Here is a 22,626-nt window from a genome sequence, read left to right as displayed (position 1 = left end):
GCTCTCAACACTTTGCTGGCTCCTTGGTTTATCCTGAAGAATTGCCTTCTGTGTATCCATGTGTCTGAATGAGAATTGAATTAACTGGTAATTTCACAACTGTGGATTCCCCTAGAGGTGCTGGGGCACTGGAGCTACTTCTCAAGTTGCTGTGGATTTCTCACCAGCCAGTTCTTATTCATCAGCACTAGATGAATGGAAGATGCTGTGCTTCATCTGCTGGCTGCTTCTTTTGGGTGTGGAAGCACAGGGTGCATGGCTCAGGCTGTCACTGATTGCTATGGGACATTTTGCATCCACTCCTCTCCACAGGGCCTTCTTAAAAGTGTGATAAAGGTTGGTGGCTGTCTAAGTGAGGGACCTGTGATTGTGAGCTCTCTGTGGGTGGTCTGTGGTGCAGAAGCCAGTTGGTTGACCTGCCTGTTTCTGAGCTCCCCCTACCTGTGACTGTAAATTGTAGACACACACTCACCTCCACTGGGACTTCTCCAGAACAGTGCTATCTAAGTACTTGGAGGTCAGCTGCAAGTGTGGGGCCTGTGGGTGCATGCTCTCTGTGGGCTCTGTGACACAAAAGCCCCTGCCTTGGCTCATGTGTTAGGCATCACCATGATGGGGGTAAGAGGTCAGTTGGCCTGCCTCTGCCTGAGCTCCTGATGAGCTGTGTGGAGTGCTGGGTGGGGGTTAGCACCCTCCAGGAGTGATTAGCAATCAGGTTAGCTCCACCCCACTCCCCTTGTCCACAGAGAAGGGTGGGGGTTTCAGTAACTTTCAGCTAGCAGCAATCCTTCTCTAGATTCCTTCTAAATGAATTACAGAGACTACCTTTTTCAGAGGTATTCCCTCTGATTTCATCCATTACTGTCTGAAGGTGGGGAGAAGCTATGTTGATTTAATTTCTTCTAGGGAGACTGGCTGGCTGTGGACTCTACAACACAGCTATCCTGCCAGGCACAGCTGTCAGTCCACAATTTGGGTTAAACGGTGGGGATCTCCTTCATTGTCTTTTCTGCTCCTGTTCTGTTTTAACTTGGTCTGCTTTTCTTTCCAGCTGTTGTTTGGTATCCTTCCCCTCTGACCCTACCCTAGTCAAGGTTTAGGGTCAAGGAATTCTGTTCTTATCTTCTGCTTCAGTAACCAAACTCCAAGTCCCTCCAAGTCTCAAACTGCCCGTCATTGAGTTTTAGAGGGTCGATTCTGTCACCCAGCTCCCTGGTCAGCTGTTCCTCCTCTGCTTCAGTCCTAGATCCTTACTCTGCCATCTTCTTATGTCCTCAGCTTTTCCTCAGGATTCTCTCTCTGATTCTCCCATCTACCTCTCTATTTTCATATTCCCTAGATAATTCCACTTACTCTTAGAGCTTTAATATGTGTGCTGATGGCCTCTGAATTTTTACCTCTAATTCAGATTTCTTTTCCAAATTTCAGACACATATGCTCAACTGTACGCTGTACGTCTCCATTTGTTGTCTAATCAGCATCTCAAATTCAGCATATTCAAAATTGAACTATTTCCTCCTCAAACTCCTTATTCCCTTAACTATGCAACTTCAATAACCCTGTCAATTTATCTGCTAAGTCAAAAATCTAGAAGCTATTTTGTTAGTTATTATTTTATTTTTATTTTTTAATCTTTTTGTGGTGTTGGGTATTAAACCCATGCCTCACCCTCTCTGGGCAAGTGCTTTACCACTGAACTACATGCTCAGCCCCTCCTCCTTTTTCGTTGTTGCTATTTGTTTATTAACAGATTTATTGAGGTATAATTTACATACCATACTACTCACCCATTAAAGACGTGCAGGCCAGTATGAAGGTTTTGGGTCATTACATTAATTTCTAAAAAATTGTGGTAGGATATATATAATATAAAATTGGCTGTTTCAACCATTTTTGGGTTTCCAATCAATGCTATTAACTTTTACTCACAATATGATGCAATCAATGTTCACAAAAATTTTAATCACCCCAACAGAAACTCTGCAATCATTATATGATAACTTCTCATTCTTCACTTCCTAGATTTCTTTTAACCATTATTCTTTTTGTTTTTATGAACTTACTTGTTCCAGATATTTGGTATAAATTTAATTATATAGTATTTGTCCTTTTTTGGTCTGTCTTATCTCACTTAATACAATATGTTTAAAAGATTCATCCATGTTATAGAGTGTATCAGAGCTTAATTAATTTATAAGGCTAAATAATATTTCACTGTAAGTATATACACCTTTTGTTCATTCAATTTTCTGTTGATGGACTCTTGGGTTATTTTCACTTCTTGGCTACTGTAAATGATGCTGCATGAACATTCACATACAAAAATTGTTTGAGTTTCTGTTTTTGATTTTTTATGCTTTACATATGTGTGTATACATATGTATATGTATGTGTATGTGTGTATATACACATATACTTAGGAGCTGAATTGCTGGTTAATATGCCAATTTTTAGCTTTCTGAGGAACTGGCAAAACTTTTTCCATAAGAGCTCTTTCTTTCTCTCTTTCTTTCTCTCTTTCATACTGAGAACTGAACCCAGGGGTACTTTATTGCCCCAATTCTTTGTATTTTGAGACAGGTGTCCCTCAGTTGTTGAGGGTCTTGCTATGTTGCTGAGGCTGACCTTGAACTTATGATCCTCCTGCCTCAGCCTCCTGAGTTTCTGGGATTACAGGCATGTGCCACTACACTTGGCTCCATTTCACTTTCCTACCAGCAAAGTACAGGTTTCCAATTTCTTCATAGCCATACCATCACTTGTATTTTCCGTTTCCTTTGATTGTAGCTATTCTAATAGGTACGAAGGGGTATTTCATTGTGGTTCTGATTTGTATTGTCCCAGTGATTAGTAATATTCAGCATATTTTCTTGTGATTTTTGGACATTTGTATTGCTTCTTTGGAGAAAATTCCATTTGAGTCCTTTGCTCACTTTTTTGAGGGGAAGAAGGTCCTGGGGATTGAATCCAGGGGTACTTGACCACTGAACTACATGCCCAGCCCTTTTTAAAAATTTAATTTTTAGATAAGGTCTCACTAAGTTGACAAGGTTGACCTTGAACTTGTGATCCTCCTGCCTCAGTCTCCCCAGTTACTGGGATTACAGGTGTGTGCCACTCTGCCTGGCTCTTGTCTCATTAAAGATTTTATTGTTGTTGTTATTAAATTGTGGGCATTCTTTATATTCTGGATATTAAATGAAGTCACTCCTTGAGTTTAATTTCTTTATATTCTGACATTAAAATAGCCCTGAGTCTCATGTATTCTTTTATGTATGTTTTTATTTTCTGGTACTAGGAATCGAACCCAGGGGCACTTAACCACCAAGTCACATCCCCAGCTTTTTATTTTTATTTTTATTTTTTTTTGAGACAGGCTCATTGATTTGCTTAGAGCCTAAGCTGAGGCTGATCTCAAACTTGTGATCCTCCCGCCTTAGCCTTATGAGCCACTGTGACTGGTTATTCAATTTTCTCAACACTACTTTTATCTCATCTTTCTCTTCATCTCTATTACTTAATAAAACTTCTGCAGCTCACTCAGATGAATGTAGAATCTTCTTACCTGGTTTCCCTGTCTCATTCTGCTTTCCTCTACTCCATATTCCACAAACATCATGTCCAGACTTTTAGAAGCACATGGCTGATTATGTCACTCTCCTGCTACAAATCCTACAACACTTCTATTTCCAGAATAAAGAATAGTTTAAAAGATGCTTTTTGATCTGGCCTGTCTTCCTTCTATTTCTCCCTCTTGACATTCTTCTCTCCAAAACTTATCTTCAGCCACACTTGACTACTGCAGATTCCAGGATACCAAACACTTTCACTTGTTCTTAGCTTTTGGGTGTTTCTTTTGTCTATTGTCTACTTCAAGTTCCTTTACCCCTCACTAACTTAGAGTCTCCTTTAGATCTAAGCTCAGCTCACAGTTGTTTCTGAAACCCTTCCCTGATCCCTTTTAAGACTGTACTAACTCCCAGAGCATCGTCTGGGGGGAAGTTTGCTTGTCTCCACTATAGGTCTGCAACTCTGAGGAAAGAGAATATGTACTGTTCACCACCGTATTTCCTTGGGCCAGCACAGCTCCTGGGACAAACCAGATGCTCAATAAATATTTGGATAAATGATTTATTTAATTTTTATACTGTTATCTCCAACACAGTATTATATCACATGGCTACAGTTAAGAAAATGAAGTGCAATGCACAGGAAAAAAAAAAAAGAGGTTATTGTTCCAGAGTATGGTATTTAATACCCAGAAATAAAAGAATGTTCTGATCACAAATTAATTTATCTGATTGATTAGTGGGTCACTGGGAATGTAGCACTTGGGCTAGTGTCTTAATGACTGTCCATGGTTCTGTGGTAGTTTGTCGTTTTAGTTAGTCCCATGAATTGGAGTTTTGTTTTGAAAATTTTTAGGTGGAGAAGAGTGGCTGTTGCAGTCATGTACAAACTTGTTTTTCATACCCAGAAATACTGTTTGGAAAATATAAGAAAATAGATGTTTTCCTATACTAGGGATATTTTCCTATAAATTTACTGTCAGTGGCTTTATAATTTATGGGTCAGGACTTTCTGTCTATAGTTTGAAATTTTGAGTTTTTTTTTCTGTTTCTTTTTTTTTAAACATTCTTCCTGGTTTTTTTTTTTTTAAATATATTTTTAGTTGTCAATGGACCTTTATTTTATTTATTTATTTTTTATTTTGAGAGAGAGAGAGAGAGAGAAAGAGAATTTTTTAATATTTTTTAGTTTTCGGTGGACACAACATCTTTGTTTGTATGTGGTGCTGAGGATAGAACTCGCACAGCACACATGCCAGGAGAGCACGCTACCACTTGAGCCACATCCCCAGCCCTTCTTCCTGTTTTTAATATTTACCTCTTATGTTTTTCTTTTTTTAGCCAGACTTTCCACTCCCTTTTCTCAAGAGGGTTTACAATCTAAGTTAAAGGAGACCAGGTGTATCTATAAATTCTGAGAAACATGAGTGCACAAATCCATAAAAGCTGGGTATGTTAAAATCTGGTCTAGAGTAGACAAATGTATACTGGGGTTAATTAAAATGTAATCAGTTGATCAATAGATATTTATCATCATGAACTAAATAGATCTCTGAGAGTTACTTAGGGAAGTCTAGTTGGTTATGGTTGAGGTCCACAAACCCAGGTTGGACTTATGCTGTGTCCTCTCTTACACCCTGACCTCTGGGCACAGTCCTGGGTCTTGCGGTTTTGTGTGTAGACTTTACTTGTATCACTGACTGTTTTTATATCATCTCCTATTATTTGAGATGGAGAATTCAAATCTTTGTTGGTGAGAATTATCAACACTAAAACTAGGATAAAGAATCAGTAAAGAATCTTTTCTGTCACATCTAAAAAGTGTCCCTTGATCTGCTTCACCGTTTTAGGGAAGAATCGCAACTAGTAATGCTTCTGACTCAGTGCTGAGGCCGAAGAGCCCCCGAATGTACTTTCTGAGAGTTTATGTTCAACAGTAACTAGCAGTCACTCACCTCACAGAGGGAGATGTGATTTCGCAGGAGAGGCATCATGTTCCTTTTCTCCCGGTAGAGGGCAGTAACGGCCATGCCACGACCCTGACAATTTGCAGCTACCTTCGGATCCCGTCTAATTCCGCGTAGGGACAGGCTAGCAGCTAAATCTGCTAAAAAACTTTCGAAAACCCAGAGCAATATCGATGTCATTCTGCTTTCCGCATTCCTATCAACTCATTTTTTCCCCTCGTGAAATCAGTTAACTTTTAATAGATGATTGGGACTGTCTATATTTAGAAAATTACCTAGTACTCATAAAGCTTCAAAAGACATGAGATGGTTAAGTTTCTACTAGAAACCTAAATTTTGAGATTCCTTATTTTAATATATTTTCATCAGTCTTAATGTTTAATTTATTTCAATGCTATCAAATGCTTAGGATTTTAAAATTTTCAAATGAGGTGGATAGCACACAACAGAAACTCATAAAGATGGAATTCCATTTCTTTTGAAAACATATAACTGAGATCAGTGAGAAAACATTGTCCAGTAGAAGATATGCTGAACTTGGACTTGAAAGATTTGAATTTGAAACTTGGCTCTGCAAACTTATTGAATTATTTCAAGGAAAACACATATTTTTCATTCAAGGGATGGCTTGAGGCATTCATGAAGTAATACAGGTAAAAACGTCTGTAAATGTGTTATGCAAATGTAAGATATTATTAAAGTACACTTTATATTTTCAGCCTTACATATTTTAAACTTAAATATTACAGTTTTTTGGAGGAAATGATACATTTCAATATTAAAACAATATTTAAAACTTCAGAGAGGAGAAGTCAATCCCTCAAAATTCTATTCTTAAAAAATGGTCACTGTTAATATTTGAATATGCTTTAGGATATCTCTATATGCACATATATAGTGTGTGTATATAAACAATGTTTCAAAAATTAAATTGTATTATACATTCTATTATTTAAAGGATTCCCCCCCCCATTCAGCATTGCAGTAGTAATAGTTAACATTTATTTACGTTTATGCCAGGCACAGTCTAAGCCATTTATGCATATATTCTTCTGTAATTGCACAATAGTTACATGGATATGTACTTTCATTGAAAAGACAAGGAAATTGTCTTTTCAGTGAAAGATTCAGAGATGTGAAACAACAAATTTTTATAGTTTTAAGGAATCTTAACTCCCATATTTATTTCTGCTTACAGCCTTTCTCAGTTTTATTATCTCCTTGGTAATCTGATTGTTAATCAGAAGCAAAACCAAGAGGACTACTTGTTTAACATTTTTAGTGCTCATGCCCACAAATTCTGGGGGAAGAAACCCAAGAGCTAACAGTTTTTAAACATGTTCTTCTAAGAGGTTATATGTATTATCATATTTAAGAACCACAGCTTTGGTTTCAGTTCCCAGATTGGGGCTGCTGAATAAATTTTGAGTTTGAGACATAATGCCAAGCTGCCCTCCAGAAATGTCATAGCAGGTTACATTCCCACAAACAACATGTGATTCATTTTGACTCTTTTATGTGGGTCTCTTTGTGCTCCAAAATATTACCTTGTAAATGGCTTCTTAGTTTGTCATCATGATAGTCACTTATTTGAAGGCTTTTAGCCTGTGTGGATGTGTGTGGGTGGGTGGGTGCATTCTAAAGGGTGCATTCTTTTCTTTATATTTGTTAATAATTTTGAGGATTTCAGGAACTGATTGGCATGTCCTGTTTAATGATACACTTTCTTATCTTTTCAACACCTTCTTTCATGTTCTGCTCCCTTTCTGTTCGCCATACCATTGTCTTCAGGGCAGCAAACCCTGCTTTTGCAAAATCAAACTGGATAAGTGAAAGGAAACTTCATACCGCACAGTGGCTGAGGGAATAGCTCAATGGTAGAGTGTGCTTAGTATGTATGAGTCCCTGGGTTCAGTTCTCAGCACACACACACAAAACAAACAAACAAACAAACCAAACCATAAAACATCAGAGCTTGGGTGCAGCTCAGTGATAGAACATTTGCCTAACACATAAGAGGCACTGGGTTCCATCCTCAGTACTGCATACAAATAAGTAAATAAAATAAAGATGTTGTGTCCATCTATAACTAAAAAATAAAAAAAAATCTTAAAAAGCAGCAATACAACATAATAAAACAACTCGTTGTAATTAGTCCTACAGAGGGAAAACAAATTCTAGCTCTGTCTACAAGAAATTAAATATGATCTACCCTTTACCGCCATATTTGATCATCCTAGTTAATCCCATTCTTTGTTCATGGTCCTTCTACCTAATTCTCCACAAAATCTTTTTCCTACCAACTTCCAACCTGCTCTCATCAAAACTAAAAATATTCCTTTTATATATGAATATTATTCCTTTACTGTACCCCAGATTTTCCCTTTAGCCTGGTTAAAAATTAGTAAAATTTCTGTTTTTTTTTGTTTTGTTTTTAATAAAGCAAGATTCTGCTCCTAGTGAGATTCTAAACAAAACTTTACTTTTTTTTTTTATATATATCATCTTCCTCCTACTTAGAAAACTGAGTTTCGTTTACTTTGTCCTGGAAACAAAGAATGGTTTTAATCTCCTAAAGAAGACAGAAAGTTTTTTTTTTTTTTTTGCTAGTTTATTAGCAACCTTTAACGATTAAGCTATAGACATTTAACAAGTTATACACAGACCTCAGTCTCAGAAATCATGTCCTCTGAAACATTCAATATGAAGATGAGTCACCCCAGACCTTCAAATAAAGTTTATATTATTGTTATGACAGTAATTGTTTCTAATTGTCTCTGGCTCTTTTTTAAACCTCAAAACTATGCACAGAGAATAAAGCCATAAAAATGAGACATGGGTAGCTTATTTGTACTTAATGTTGCTCCAAATTAGTATGGGAATTTTATCTTCTTCCTCTGGGTTTATTCAAGGGGAGGATCGTATTCTAGTGCAGATTTCTGAACCAAGAAATTTTAAAGAATGTTTAAGATCAGAGGATTTTTGAGTCCATGAGTTATTACATTAATGGGAAATAAAAGTGGGATAATACAATCAGAATGTTGGACTCCTGCATCTTTCCCTCCCGTTTTCTGAGTATTTGTTTCTCTTTTGGGCTCTAACTCTATGGTCCATAAAGATAATGATTTGAAATTCCAAGTAGTTATTGAAGATACCACATAAGAAACTGAGGAAATCAAGTAACCATATTATTTTGATTTTATAGAGCAGGATTTTGTGCGCAGAGGATCTGATAAAAAGCTGTGTATTCATCTGTTTTTGGCAGTTTAAATCATGTATTGAATTTTTGTTAAAATGAGGGCACACATACACATAAATTACAGAGGGTTCCAGGGGAATAAGCACTATGTTCTGATTTCTGGTTCTGCTACTTTTATTTTTCAACATTTAGCAAACGCCAGTTTGGCTTAGTTCTGGCTTGGTCCCAAACTTTAGAACATAGAATTCAAATGAGCACAGAATTGTCTCAGAGACATGGATAAGTCATCTTCATACCCATTAAGTTTGGGCCTAAAGATCTATCAGAATACTTCCCAAACATTAGATGATAAAAATCACAACCTCCTTCAGGAATTATGGACTGTATTCTGGTTTCAGAAGAGAACTCTTTCGAGCTATATCCACTTACTGTCTACTTGAAGAAAACAACCTATTGTACTGTCTATACAGATGAATAATTTGACTAATTCCCCCCCCCCCCTGACTTGGCAGAATCTTTTATTGAACTTATTGAAATGACCAGATGTTTTGGCAGCTTTTGTAGACATAATCTGAGAGACTCAATAATCGACTTAAGTAAACGTATCAGGATGTGGACTGGCAATGGAATTGGGGATTCTCTGTTCTGTGATGACTTAGAATTCCATTTAAAAAGGCAGGCTGCTTGCGTAATTGAAATGCATGGAGATTGGCACCATTTCATTCATTTACTTTAGTGGTTTACAGCCTATTTAGATATGTGTATCCCTATAACTTTTGAAAGTAATGCAGGAAAACCCACAACATTAGAGGTCTATAAAAATTGTCCTTGAGGCTATCTGCTCAGAGTGAAGTAAATTATTTCTCTGCATAAAAAAATCCGCAGACAAAAAAAAAAAAAAAAAAAAAAAAAAAACAGAAGCATTAAGAGTTCATTTGTAAAGGCCTAAATCCTGTTAAAAAAAAAAAAAAAGTTCATTTGTCTCAGATTATCCCCAAAAGGCTATGTTAGCATTTTCTTTAGTTTTGGAGTATTTCACATGAAAGTATTTAATACCAGAATTTTCCACTTTTTTTTGTTTTTTCTGTTTTGCTTTGAGTACATTTGCTGTGCTGTAATTTCCATTGATGATAAAAATATTCCTGATAAGTAGCTCACAGAGGTCAACTTTCTCTTAAAAGCTCATGTTTGTAAGAAATATTTCAAATTGTGAAGTATTTCTTGGAAAAGGAAATAGTCTGCATAACCCAGGACAGAATAATTCTATAATTGTGAAACTTTTATCTGGACAGTTTGCTCAGCTTTCTTTTCTTTTATTCCTCTTGTAGGATTAAGACTGTCTCTTGAATTTATCTAAATAACATTTTTAAATGCTTCTTTTCCCTTTTTTCCTCTCTTCGTTCAAAAGAAAAAGAAAGAAAAAGCAAAGCAAACAAACAACATAAAGGTATATAGGCTGGCCGCAGGTACACATGCATAGGTACACAGAGAGAAACACACATATAAACACAGGCAAACATGCAACATACAAGTGCACACACACACACTCTGCACTTAGACTTAAATAGGTGATTAGCACCTGTGTCCAGGAGTTCCTCTTTCTTAAAGACCTGGAGCAGAGACCATTGCATTCCCAGACTGGCATACTGCACCCAATGTTCTTAGTAAATATTTTTTTGTATCAACATAGTAACAATCATGCCAGCAGATTTCCTTAATCATCCAAAGCTCTCTGAGAGTGTTGCTTCCCTTTCATATGTTTAGAAGGCTGACTGGCTCCACAAGTCTTTCCCTGTGTTGGCAGACACAGCAGCCTTCCTGTCCTTGATAACAACTGATGCTAAGGACCCACTGATTCCATGTTTGCTCTGAAATTCTGCCTCATGGGTTGCTAACTTGCCCTGCATTGGAGAAGACTACAGGGAATCTTAGTCAAGAACTGCTTGAGGCCGAGGAGAGAATAGAAATATTTTATGAGATGATTTGGATGAGATGTCACCCGTGGATGTAGGATTATGGCATTTTTATTTCCCTCCAGCAGATTAAAAAATGTGAGAACCATAAATGACCCAGTCTCTGTAAAGTGCTGGTCAGACTGATTGACACCTACAGATGTGCAGAGTCTGTGCCTGTAGGACCAGATGTTATGTGGCACTTAAGGACCTTAGGTGGCTAGGGCCACTTTCTTTAGTTAACCATAGTCCTGCCTTCCTAGTCCTGCTCTCCCATTCTTAATCTTGGCTGGTTCCTGGGTTTTGAACATTGAGAAAATCCAGCCCCAAATACATGGAACAGCAGAGGCTGGGGCTGCTACTTTTTAAAGTGCAGTTTTTGTTTTGTGATGGTTTTTGCTAGCAAATAGCTCATTTTATTGAAAATACAAAGATGATGGGGAGAGAATTTTTTAGCAAGGAGTAAAGAGAGTTGGCTCTCCTTACTCACAAGTTATGATTAGGGACCAGGGGAAATTACTCAGTGATTGGGTAGGGAAAACATAAGATTTGCCTGACTCCCAAAGTTCATTTCTCTTACCCCCAGACAGCCAGGACCTTATTTCATTACATGTTTCACACTGCTGCTTCTCTCTTTTTGAGGCATTATTAATTAAGGGATATGAGATGGAAGGGAAACAAGTCAAAACCAGTGATGCTCCAGTATTTCCACACTATTATGATAAAGTTCAGACAGCTTGAATTCTAAATTCCCAGCTACATCAGTTGGGATAATTGAGGTGCAAAGGATATTGGCAGAAATATAGGTGTTTGATGTCAGCATAGCACAATTAAAAAAGAGAAATAATGCTCAAATTTTAATCTGTACAGCAAGCTTCTCAAAATTTGGCAACATCTGGATGATTTGCTGAATTTCCCCAACTTTATATAAACATTCAGTGCTTTGTAGACACAGCCATTATCTTTTATTTTTCTCAATTTAAACTGGCTTTTGAGAAAGAATAGAAGGTGCTAGTCACTCCCAAGACCATTTGTCAAGTGGATTGCATTTGTGCCCTCTCTTAAAAAAGATGCCTTCCAGTGTATGAGAGCAGTTTTTGTAAATTAATATCATCATTAAAAATAAGCTGGCCTCCTTGTACACCTCCTTTAACTTGTTATTTGAGGCTGCTGTGCCCGGCTGCACACAGCAAGCAGTTTTGGCATGGCCCTGGGGCCCAGGGGAATATTAACTTACAAGCCTTTCCCTATTTTGCTTTTACATGTCTGAAACTATTTCAAAACTTGGTGGCTGAAATATAAGTTACTAAGTACACTTGATGAGAATGTAAGAAATGCTTTTGTCCTCTTCTTTCCTCTTTGGAGAAAAGATGGTTGGGAAAAGAATTACTGTACTTAAAAGACTTATGTCCTGGCTACTTCTGAGTATTTACATCAACACATATCTCAAGATTTTAAAAGGATGGTAAAACTAAGAGTCAAGTTGAGTCCATCTAGGTTTATATCATATATGCAATTTAAAAGTCACCCTAGGATTTTTTAAAATCAGTTTGCTTTGGAGATATAGTGGAATAAAATTGACCAAATTATACTGTTATATTGTGTGCATGTATGAATACATAACAACGAATCTCACTGATGTAATTATAATGCATCAGTAAAAAACCATTTTTTAATTAAATTTCAAGAGTTCTAGAAAAGTAAACTATTGGGTGTGAGGTGGGAAAGAAGTATTCTTTGGTTTTAGTTGTTAGAGCCTTTAGCTCTAACATTGCAAAGGTATTTATTGGCTATGTTCCTGTCTCACTGCTGGGGTTTGTCCTCAGGAATCAGGTACTAGACTGAAGCGGGTGGGAGGGCTGATGACTTGCAGTCTTCTGGGAGTCCTGAAATTTTCTCCTCTCCATGCCTGCCTAAATGTAGCTAAAGGCAGACCAGTGTTTTCCTCTCTCTGTGTGTTCCAGGAACACAGGGGCAGACACTGCCTAGGTACAGTCACAGGAGGCTGGGAAGTGTTTGTGGGTCTCTAGCTGCTGGAAAGGGTTTGGGCCCCTTCGGCAGATGTTTGCTGTTCCAGCCACTTCATTAATGTTGGAAACAAAACCCTGGGCTATTCTGACCACAGTTCTACTTTGTGATTGACAGCTGGGGTGTGTTTCCTCCCACAGAAGTGCTTTGCAGTCTGAGAGTGCAGAGAGGGAGGGAAAAGAGGGAAATGGGAGCAAAAAGGGAATTGGGCTAGATGCCATTGCTAAAAACCCAAAATTATAAAGGAGTATTATAAAGGAAAGAGAAGGAGACACTCATTTAAAGAGAAGGACAAATTTAGTACAACTAATTAAGATTTGATGTCCCTTCAAACACATTATATAATTTAGTTTTCCCAGTTGTCATGCATTCATTTATTCATGACACATTTACTGAGAACCCACCATGTGCCAAGTGCTAGGTGGGTATATTGGTGATACAAGAAGAATAGTGCTGCATGGGGCTGTTGCCCCACCAGGAGTTCATTATCCAGTGGGTGAAATAACCATGCAAAAGACAATACAGCTTTGGGGAGTAGGGGAAATCTTTACCATGATGGTAACACTTGAGATGAATCTCCAACTAGTTTGGGGGCAGAAGAGGCAGAATATGGGATGCAAAGGACATTCTAATGAAAGGAAACAATTTTTTATAAAGGCCAACCTGTGTAATATTATGATTATCATTTTAAAATTGAAAAAACAAACAAACAAAAAAACAAAACCATCCTGAGTTTCAGCTTACATTATGAACTAGGGAGAGCTGGAAGTTCCAGACTCCAAAAACTGGAATCTCTTCTCTCCTGACTCAAGGGAACTTTTGCCCACTGACCCCCTCTGAAATTTCTTGCCTCTATTGTGGAAAATAGAAAAGATGGAAAATCCAAGGAGCTGGTTGAAATGTTTTACTTCTTTAGTGCCTGTGGCTGAGTGACAAAGCTAAGGGATGCGGAAAGCTGAGGGGAGGTCGGTCTGAGAGTGGAGCCTGGACCGAAGGCGATTTCCACCTTGCAGGACCGGTGGTCTCGGGCGCTGACCCCTGCTCTAGAGCTGCTAAAGCCTTCCGCATGGCAGCGCCACCATCAGGGGCACCCGCGGCAACTCCAGACCCGGTTTGGAGCGAGGGGGGGAGGAGAGGCAGAAGAGAAGGGAAGAAAGCAAGATAGAAAATGAAACAAGAGTGGGCTATAGAAGGAGGAAGAGAAAGTTAAAAAGAGAAGCGAGAAATTGGACAGAGAGAAGGCCAAAAGTGCAGGAAATAACTGGGGAACGGAGAACTGGGAGCGGGAAAAGGAAGAGAGCTAGTGGCAGTGCAAGAAATGGGAAGAGCAGGAGAGAAGAAGTTGAGGGAAAAGATGATAGAGCAAACACAGGGCGAGGAAGACTGATCCACAGCGCTCCCTTCCGTGAGCACACTCAGGGGCCTTCAAAGCCTAAATGCATAAAGCTCAGCCCTTCGCCAAGCATCAAGTCGCGGTGCTTTTGCCCTGAGAGCTCCCAGCGCGGCTCGCGGTCGCGTCTGTGGGTAGGGTCGCTCCGACACCATGCGCTCTCAGCCCCTTCCAAACATTGTTTATTCGCAGTTGCCTACAGCTGTACCCTTTTCTAAAGGCAAATCAAACCCACCATCCAGGAATTCCCTCCGAGAGAGCGCTGCGCCCTTAGGATCCGGCCCCGCTCACTGCACAAGGGGTTCCAGCTCCACCTGCCACCAGGACAACACTTTGGCAGTGTTGCGGGACTGCTTTCCTCTTTCCACCAGAGCTAAGACCAGTAAGAAAGAGAAAAAGAACTTCATAAATATATTGAAAAAAAGTTACAGGTTTGTATAGAGAATAAATACAAAATTATTTTAAAATCTTTGAGTGCTTTATGAGAAGTTCCAAATTTTAAAGTGCTTTGACATTATTAGGATTTAGGCTATGGAAACATGAGTGTAGGAAAAAAGTTGAAGCAATTTATATCAAAGAAGTTATTGACTCTGCTTTCCATTAAAGGCAAACATTTAGTACTTTCAAATCAAAACAGCTTTTGAAGCTTGTTTGTTGTATGGTTGACTTGAAATAAATTAAATTGTGCTTGCATTTAAAAAGTGAAGTGACAAGTCAACAGCAGTTTTGAGAGAATATTTTGGAATATTCAGACTGAAATCTGTTAGCACATAATGCTTGGAATCCCATATTTTCTCTTAAGTCTACAGATAGTCTCTATAAGACAATCAGTAAATCTATAATAAATATATATAAGTAAAGCTTTTTAAAATCAAGTTGTTCCTACATGCATTTAGTTATAAAATGAATATTATATTCAGTTACACTGAAAGTACAATTTGTCTGCAAGGTAGGATGGGCCTGATATTCCACAATAAACCTTGTAATACCAAATTTTACAAACTAACAAATATTTGAAATAAGATAAAAATAAGGAATTTTAGTAATAAGATAGATATTCTTGATGCTATTTTTACATTTGTGGGTCTGCTATGTGTTGAGCCTTTAATGAATAGTTTGCACATATATTGATTTAAGAAATAGGCTAAATTTTGTTTTCAGAACAACCATTTGCTACAATAGCTCAAATCCTTTGAAGAAAAAGAGAGGTTTCATTTCAATCCCAAGTCTCGGTGCAGCCAATGCAATCATTGTATATTAGAGATGTTTCTAGGGCAAAATATAACTTCTCCAAAGCACCTAGTCATGGCTTAGTACCAGCATAATTTTTAATGACTTTGCATTAATTTGAAGGCTTTTCCTGGAGTATAGGAGTCAAAGATTTGGATCATAGAAGAAAATATGCCAGTAAAAGAGCAATAAATAGGCTCAGAAAATAGTCATCCAGCCCGTGAAAGCTGAGTAAGTTTTATGATTTATTGAGCCTTGTGTGGGAAATAAAACAGGAAAATATAATGATTCATATGCAGTTCTGTGAGTCTTAAAAGTGAATTGACATATATCTCAAGCTAAATTTTTGCTCAGTTTTGTGCTTCTAGAAGTTCATTCATGGTTTGTGGCAGAAGGTGGATGTTGGCAATGATTTTCTTGCCCTGTTTTTCCAGTGCTTCCTTTCTTTAGATTGATTCTTTCAAAACGTTTCTTGATTTTGTTCTAGTTGAGACTTAAAATATAGAAACTAGGATTTGCGGGTGGAATTATTAGAGATTGCTAGGTTAAACCCTAATTAGAAAAAAATGCTTTAGGTGAAAGATAATTGTTCATGATCTGACTCTTCTCCTATAAGATTGTGCTAGAAAATCCCTAGGCAAACTTTCATAATGTATCAATTTAATAATAAAATTTCCAATAATCAACTTTATTTGTTCATTAATCATTACATTCCTTCATTTATATGTGGAATAATGGATTAAAATTTTACTTTTGCTACTGATATTTTGATGTATACAATGTAAACTCCCCTCAATATCATAAAGTCTATATATGACAAACCAAATCTATCATCATAGTGAGTGGAGAAAAACGTAAAACATTTTCTCTAAAATCAAGAACAAGACAAGTATGTCCACTCTCACCTTTCTTATTCAATATTGTTCTTGAAACTCTAGCAGAGCAATCGGGCAAGAGAAGGAAATTAAAGGAACTCCAATAGGAAAAGCAGTAGTCAAGTTATTTCTGTTTGTTTATTACATAATACTATACTTCAAAGACTCAACAAACACCACCAGAATACTATATCTAGGTGGATTTATCTGTCATCTTATAAATAAACTCAGAAAAGTTTCAGTATACAAGATTAACATAGAAAAATCAATAGCTTTTCTATACTCCAATAATGATTCTGCTGAAAAAGAAGTCAGGGAAACAATTCCATTCACAATAGACTCAAAAAACTAAAATCCTTGGAATAAATCTAACAAAGAAGGTGAAAGAACTGTGCAGTGAATATTATCACTGAAGAAAACAAATTGAAAGAGACCTTAGAATATGGCAATACTTCCCATGTTCCTGGATTGGCAGAATTAATATTGTCAAAATGGCATGTTCCCAAAAACTACATATAGATTTATCATAATCCCCATCAAAATTCCACAGCTATTCTTCACAGAAGTATAAAAACCAATCTTAAATTTCATATGGCAAAATAAAAGAACTAGAATAGCCAAAGCAATTCTAAGCAGTAAGAGTAATGCTCAGGACGTCACAATAACTGATCTGAAATTATACTTTATTATGCTATATTATACTATACAAAGACAACATGGTATTGGCATGAAAACAGTCATGAAATGGAATAGAAAACAGAGAGATAAATCCACCTAGATATAGTCATCTGATCCTTGACAAAGATGCCAAAAATATTAAGTGGGTGAAAAGAGAGCCTTTTTAACAAATTGTGCTGGGAAAACCCATAGGAGAAGTAAACTAGATCCTAATCTTTCGCCTTACACAAAAGTCAATTCAAAGTGAATCAAAGATCTAGGAGTTAACACTCTAATTGCTAGGAACAAAAAACAAAAAACAAAAAACAAAAAATCTCACACCTTAAGAGTCAATTCTCCAATATATTAGTGCATGCAAGTATTGAATTCCTTAACAAGACTTCTAAAGTTCAAGAAATAAAACCAAGAATCAATAAGTGGGATGGCATCTAAAAATCTGCTTCACAGCAAAAGAAACAAGAATGTTTAGAGAATATACAAAATGGGAGAAAATCTTTGGCAACTCCTCCTCTGATGGAATATTTATATGGAGAATATATAAAGGACTCAAAACCTTAACACCAGAAAAACAAATAACCTAATAAATAAACATCCAAATTAATTATATGGATATTTATCAAGAAAGAAAGAAAAAAGAAAAGAGAGAAAGAAATACAAGTGGCTAGAAAATGTATGAAAACATGTTCAACATTCCTAGCAAACTGGGAAATGCAAATCAAAATTATACTGAGAGTTTACCTCACTCCAATTAGAATGTCAATCCAGAATAGAAATAATAATAAATGCTGTCTAGGATATGTAGGAAAAGGTACATTCTTGGTAGACTGTAAATTAGTAGGACTAATTTGGAAAGCAGGATCAAGATTCCTCAAAAGACCACATATGATACAAACATAAAACCTAGCTATCCCACTTCTTATGTATTTATACAAAAGAACTAAAAGCAACATACTACAGTGATACATACATACCAATGTTTATTGCAAGACAATTCACAATAGTTGAGCTATGAAAGCAGTTCAGGTGCCCATCAATAGACATGAATAAATAAAATGTGGTGTCTATTCATAAAGCAGTTTTAATCAGCCAGAAAGAAGAATGAAATTATGTCATTTTCTGGTAATTGGATGAAACTGAAGAACATTATACTAAGGGACTCAGGAAATCAAATATCAAATGTTTTCTCTCTCATATGGAAGCTAAAAAGAGAGGATAAAAAGGGGATCTCATAAAAGCAGTAAGGAGATCAACAGAATAAAACATAGAGTATAAAAAGTTCTTGAGAATATAATTGTGCAAAACACCAAAACAGGAATAAAAATGATTATTTATAAGTTTATTATTATTATTTATAAATTTATTTGTAAATGATTATTTATAAATCATTTATAAATTTATTGATGGATCATCAGAAATAAATTTTCTAAAATGGGAATTAAATAAATTTAAATTAATTAACACATCTCAATGTCTGAAAGTCAAATCTTTGTTCTGCATAGAGTATATTAAAGAAGAAAAATTATTGAAAATTACTGTAATTAGCCAACTGTGATTCATAGTGTTTCTACAATTTTTGAAGTTATCCCTCTAGTTACTTGAGGTTAATTAAATTGCAAGAAATTTTCTATTAAAGATAGAATGAAATAGACTTTTTAAAAGAAGGGTCACCATTGTATTTTGTCAAAACTGAAGTTTTCCAACTAACACAGAAAAGAAAATATTTTTTTTAAAAATGAAAGCATTTTAAATATTAAAACACCTCTATCACTGAAAGGAAAATAATAGTTGTCCCTCTACATGTTTCAATTTTTGTGCATGATGCATTTTATAAAATATTTTTTTTACTTTTTCTGCTAATAATTGATACTCACAGGCTACACTGATAATCTGTCCACTACTAAATATTGTACTCATTGTATTAAGCAAATATTGAGAATGTTGTTAAATTTTTTGTAGTGTCTGCACAGGAATCCCACTGGTAACTTTTCTTATTAAAACACTTTCATCTTTTACTTGCATACCCAGACATCCCTCTACAAAATGTGCTAAAAATATTCCAATAATCTTTGCAAAAAATATTCTTTGATCATGGTTATCTTTACTTACCTACATTATTAATTATTACAATATAATTAATCAAAACCATTTATACTTTCAATTTCAAATTGTATTACTTCATAATTAACCCATATGGAGAATAAGGTAATTAATTTTTCAGGAAACAATTTCAGTGCATAAAGTTAAGTATCAATTAATATGCATATTAAATTGCCAGTAGATTTTTTAAAAATTAATTTGTTCTCAATCTTTCAGAGCAGTAGAAATTTCATCAGTGTTGTCTCAATGTCAAGTAATTCACAAGTAAAACACAGAGTGAATTTAATTACAATAATCACTAAGAGTATAATTATGATTCTATTTAACATTTCTTATTTGAGTCTTCCATCTTAATTTTTAAGCTATAATCACAAACATCCTTAAATATACTGATTTTTCTAAATATAAAATAGTGCTTTAAAATCTATTATATAGGGGGATATGTAGGATGTACATCTCGTTCTTCAGAAAAAATACAGTCTGTGGTGTCTGAATAGTATAGCCAATTTATAGTATAGCCAGTGATATTAATAAAAACACAGAATAGTCTGACTCCTAAAGGACAGACTGCTAACAAATTTACCCCCAAATTCCCCCTAAATGTAATATAATATAAAATATGCTTTCTAATGTCAATAGCAATGTAGACAAAACTAACAACTGCAATATCTCCCCTCTTTATAGTTCCTATGAAAACTTATATTAGCATTAGCTATCTTGATAAACATGTTTTCCATATATTGTAAAGTCCATTATTTACTTAAATATGGATTAAGAGTAGTGTTTTCTTTCCTTTTAGTCTAAGGTAAAATTGATTGCATTTCAAACCATCTTTAGTTTCTATGTAGCTGATAAAGTTATTTTTATATGCTTTAATGTAGCATGACAAATGCAAAACAAAAAAGTGGTTATTCTAATAGTCATTAGAATTGTTGAGAAATATTTATTATGATTTTTAATATCTTTTAATAGAAATCATTCACTGTGAAAATAACATTTTCTAGATTGGGGAATAGAAATATAACTTTCATTTTTTAAAGATATATAGAGGATAAAAATCATTGTTTGAATAGTAACAGAGAAAAATACAATCCACATTTATTGCTGGATATTTGAAGTTTCCATGTGGTCTATACTAAAAGAATTAATCAAATTTTGATGTACAGTGGTTTATAACACCTAGAAAAATCTAGTTTTTTCAATTTTCAAAAAATTGCTCAATATAGAGTTTCCAAAACAATTTTTCTATTTCAGATTCTTTTCTTTTTCATCTCCTCTATTAACTTTAATCACATTTTCAACATGCAGCCAAAAAGAAGCTTTGACAGTAAGCCATAAGTTTACACAGTCAAGCATTGTCAGTTTTCTGCAGTCACAACACTGAGATAAGATGAGAGAGTTAGATATTTTCTTTCTTGTACCCTTCTTGACTTAAAAGTAATGAAAACTATTACAAAGATTTGGCCATACCTCAAATTAATTTTCCATAAATTTCTTGAAATTATTGCATTTACTTTTGCTTGGTGTATGGCAAACAAAATCAACTTAGTTCTTCAATTCAATTTCTAAATGCAGAATTTTAAGAATCACAGTGATGACAAATTTGGTACATTTCATCATAATTCACCTGCTTATGAGAACAGACGTGAACATTAAAAAGAATTCACATTTAACATGGATCATTTGCCACATGGACAAACACTTCTGGTTCATTCAGAGCCAGAATGCTTATATGGTTCCAGAGGAACTCCTTGGCAGAAGTTGCTGATTACTCATTAAACAATTGAACATGTATAGACATTATTTATCTTATAAAGCTTATCCACAGAAAAACAGACACAAAAATGAGGTAAATACTATGGACAAGATTGTGGTTCTTGGAAAAAGGCTAAAAGCCAAAATATATGTTTGGTAAGCTTTTCCTCCTAAGCATGTTTCAAAAGATGAAAATACTAAGAGCTGTAAGGCCACAAAGCTTAACACACATGCATCTTGTCCTCCGGAGAAATGCAGGGCACTCTGCTGCACTGCAAAATCTGATCTTTCCCAACAGGCAGTGCCAGCAACACTGCAGCTATCTTTGTCATAGTAGAGACAATGCTTTGATCATTCCGTCTTTTAAATGTGATCTTTGTTCCAAGGCCAGCTGTTTGTTTACATTACTCATGGAATTACACTTCATGCATCCCTATGTCTCTCACTATCTGCCTTTAAGCTACAGTAATTAACATCAACCCTCTATGAGAATGAGTTGAATTATCTTTCTAAGAAGTCTGTAGTTATAGTTCTCTCAGCTAATCAGAATTTGATCAGAAAACAAATCAAATTCTGACAAAGGGTAAATTCATCCCATTTTCCCCCTCTTCTTCCCCATTCAAATGATCATATTTAGGCACTTAAAACAGGAATGGTATAGCACTCTTCTATTGGCCATTCAGTCAGGCTCCAGCTGCAGTTTCTCTGTGTGCCTCTGTAAAGTGCCACTGAAGGTATTCTAAGCTTGAAGCAGAGGCTAAATTTTGGTGGAAGTATTTTGTGGAGGAGTCAATATCTTCTCCTTCATTTGTCAATGTTGTGGTTCAAGTTCTTAAAAAATTGAGAATTTTGCTAGTCCCTTCTCCATCTCAGCATATTGCTCCTTAAGCCTCTCCATGGTTCTTCTGTGTTTTTCATACACCTCAGCATGACAGTGGGGTTGTTCTTTCATGAAATCCTCCCACTGGAGTTGATGCTGTTTCTCAGTAGCTATTAAGTGGTCATGATACATCTTTCTTCATTCCTGTTCCCTCTGCTAGAGTCTACAGATGGAGTCATTAGATGCTTGCAATCTCTGGAGAACTTCTTTCAAGTTGTCCTGCATCATTTGTCTGCATTTGGGAAGAGTACGTTCATTTGTTTCTTGGATCATAGTCTTCCAATTTTCAAGAACACACATTCTTCAGCAAAGACCACGTCTTTGCTAAGACCATATTTTTCTTCAAATTATTATACAAAATAATAACGAGTTTCACCTTGAATAACTGGTCTGTGATCCAAAAGCCTTGAATGAATTTCTCCAAGATCCTTGATAATGATAGTGCTGAGCCCGCAGTCCCCAGCGAGTCCCTTTTCTTGTCGCTGCCGCCACCAGGGGCAACCTCACAACCCACAGGGGTTTCTGTTTCTCCTCCGCTCATCCCGACTGGCCACTATTTCAGATTCTTAAGAACAAATTGCTCTTTCATGGTCAGACTGTGGAGTGACATCAATTACTTGGAGCACAGAATTTGTTTTCTGAATATTAGTTAGGAGACCAAAACTTTCCAGAGCAAAGAATATCAGAAAAGTTTAGGGGATTCACAGAGAAAAAGGGTTTGTGGCCTGGTCAAGAATTCTAAGGAAACCTCAAATTGACTAAGAAAAAACCCCAAATAATTATGTATCAATCCCCAAATGATTAAATTATATATTGACTATCAAGGCAAGATTTTTTGGTTAAGAGTAGCAATGGGTATTCCTTAGCAGAAACAAACAAAGAGAATAAAAGAAATAATTTCATTTTTTCCTAATCTGCTTTTCATTAGCCAAACATCAGGCCCATTGCAAAATTAATCAGTAATGTGGGATTCTGGATAGATGATTACACAGAAGAGGTGAGGAGG

General features: G+C 36.0%; 1 pseudogene; it reads right to left on the bottom strand.

Moving 5' to 3' along the window:
* Window positions 1–21,733: 21,733 nt before the first annotated feature.
* Window positions 21,734–22,161, bottom strand: LOC143638129 (biogenesis of lysosome-related organelles complex 1 subunit 5-like; annotated as a pseudogene).
* Window positions 22,162–22,626: the final 465 nt, after the last annotated feature.

This window comes from Callospermophilus lateralis, chromosome 17 (assembly GCF_048772815.1).
Source record: "Callospermophilus lateralis isolate mCalLat2 chromosome 17, mCalLat2.hap1, whole genome shotgun sequence".
NCBI classification, from domain to species: domain Eukaryota; kingdom Metazoa; phylum Chordata; class Mammalia; order Rodentia; family Sciuridae; genus Callospermophilus; species Callospermophilus lateralis.
The sequence above is the reverse complement of the archived record's forward strand: the minus strand, read 5'-3'. Positions and strand labels throughout refer to the sequence as shown.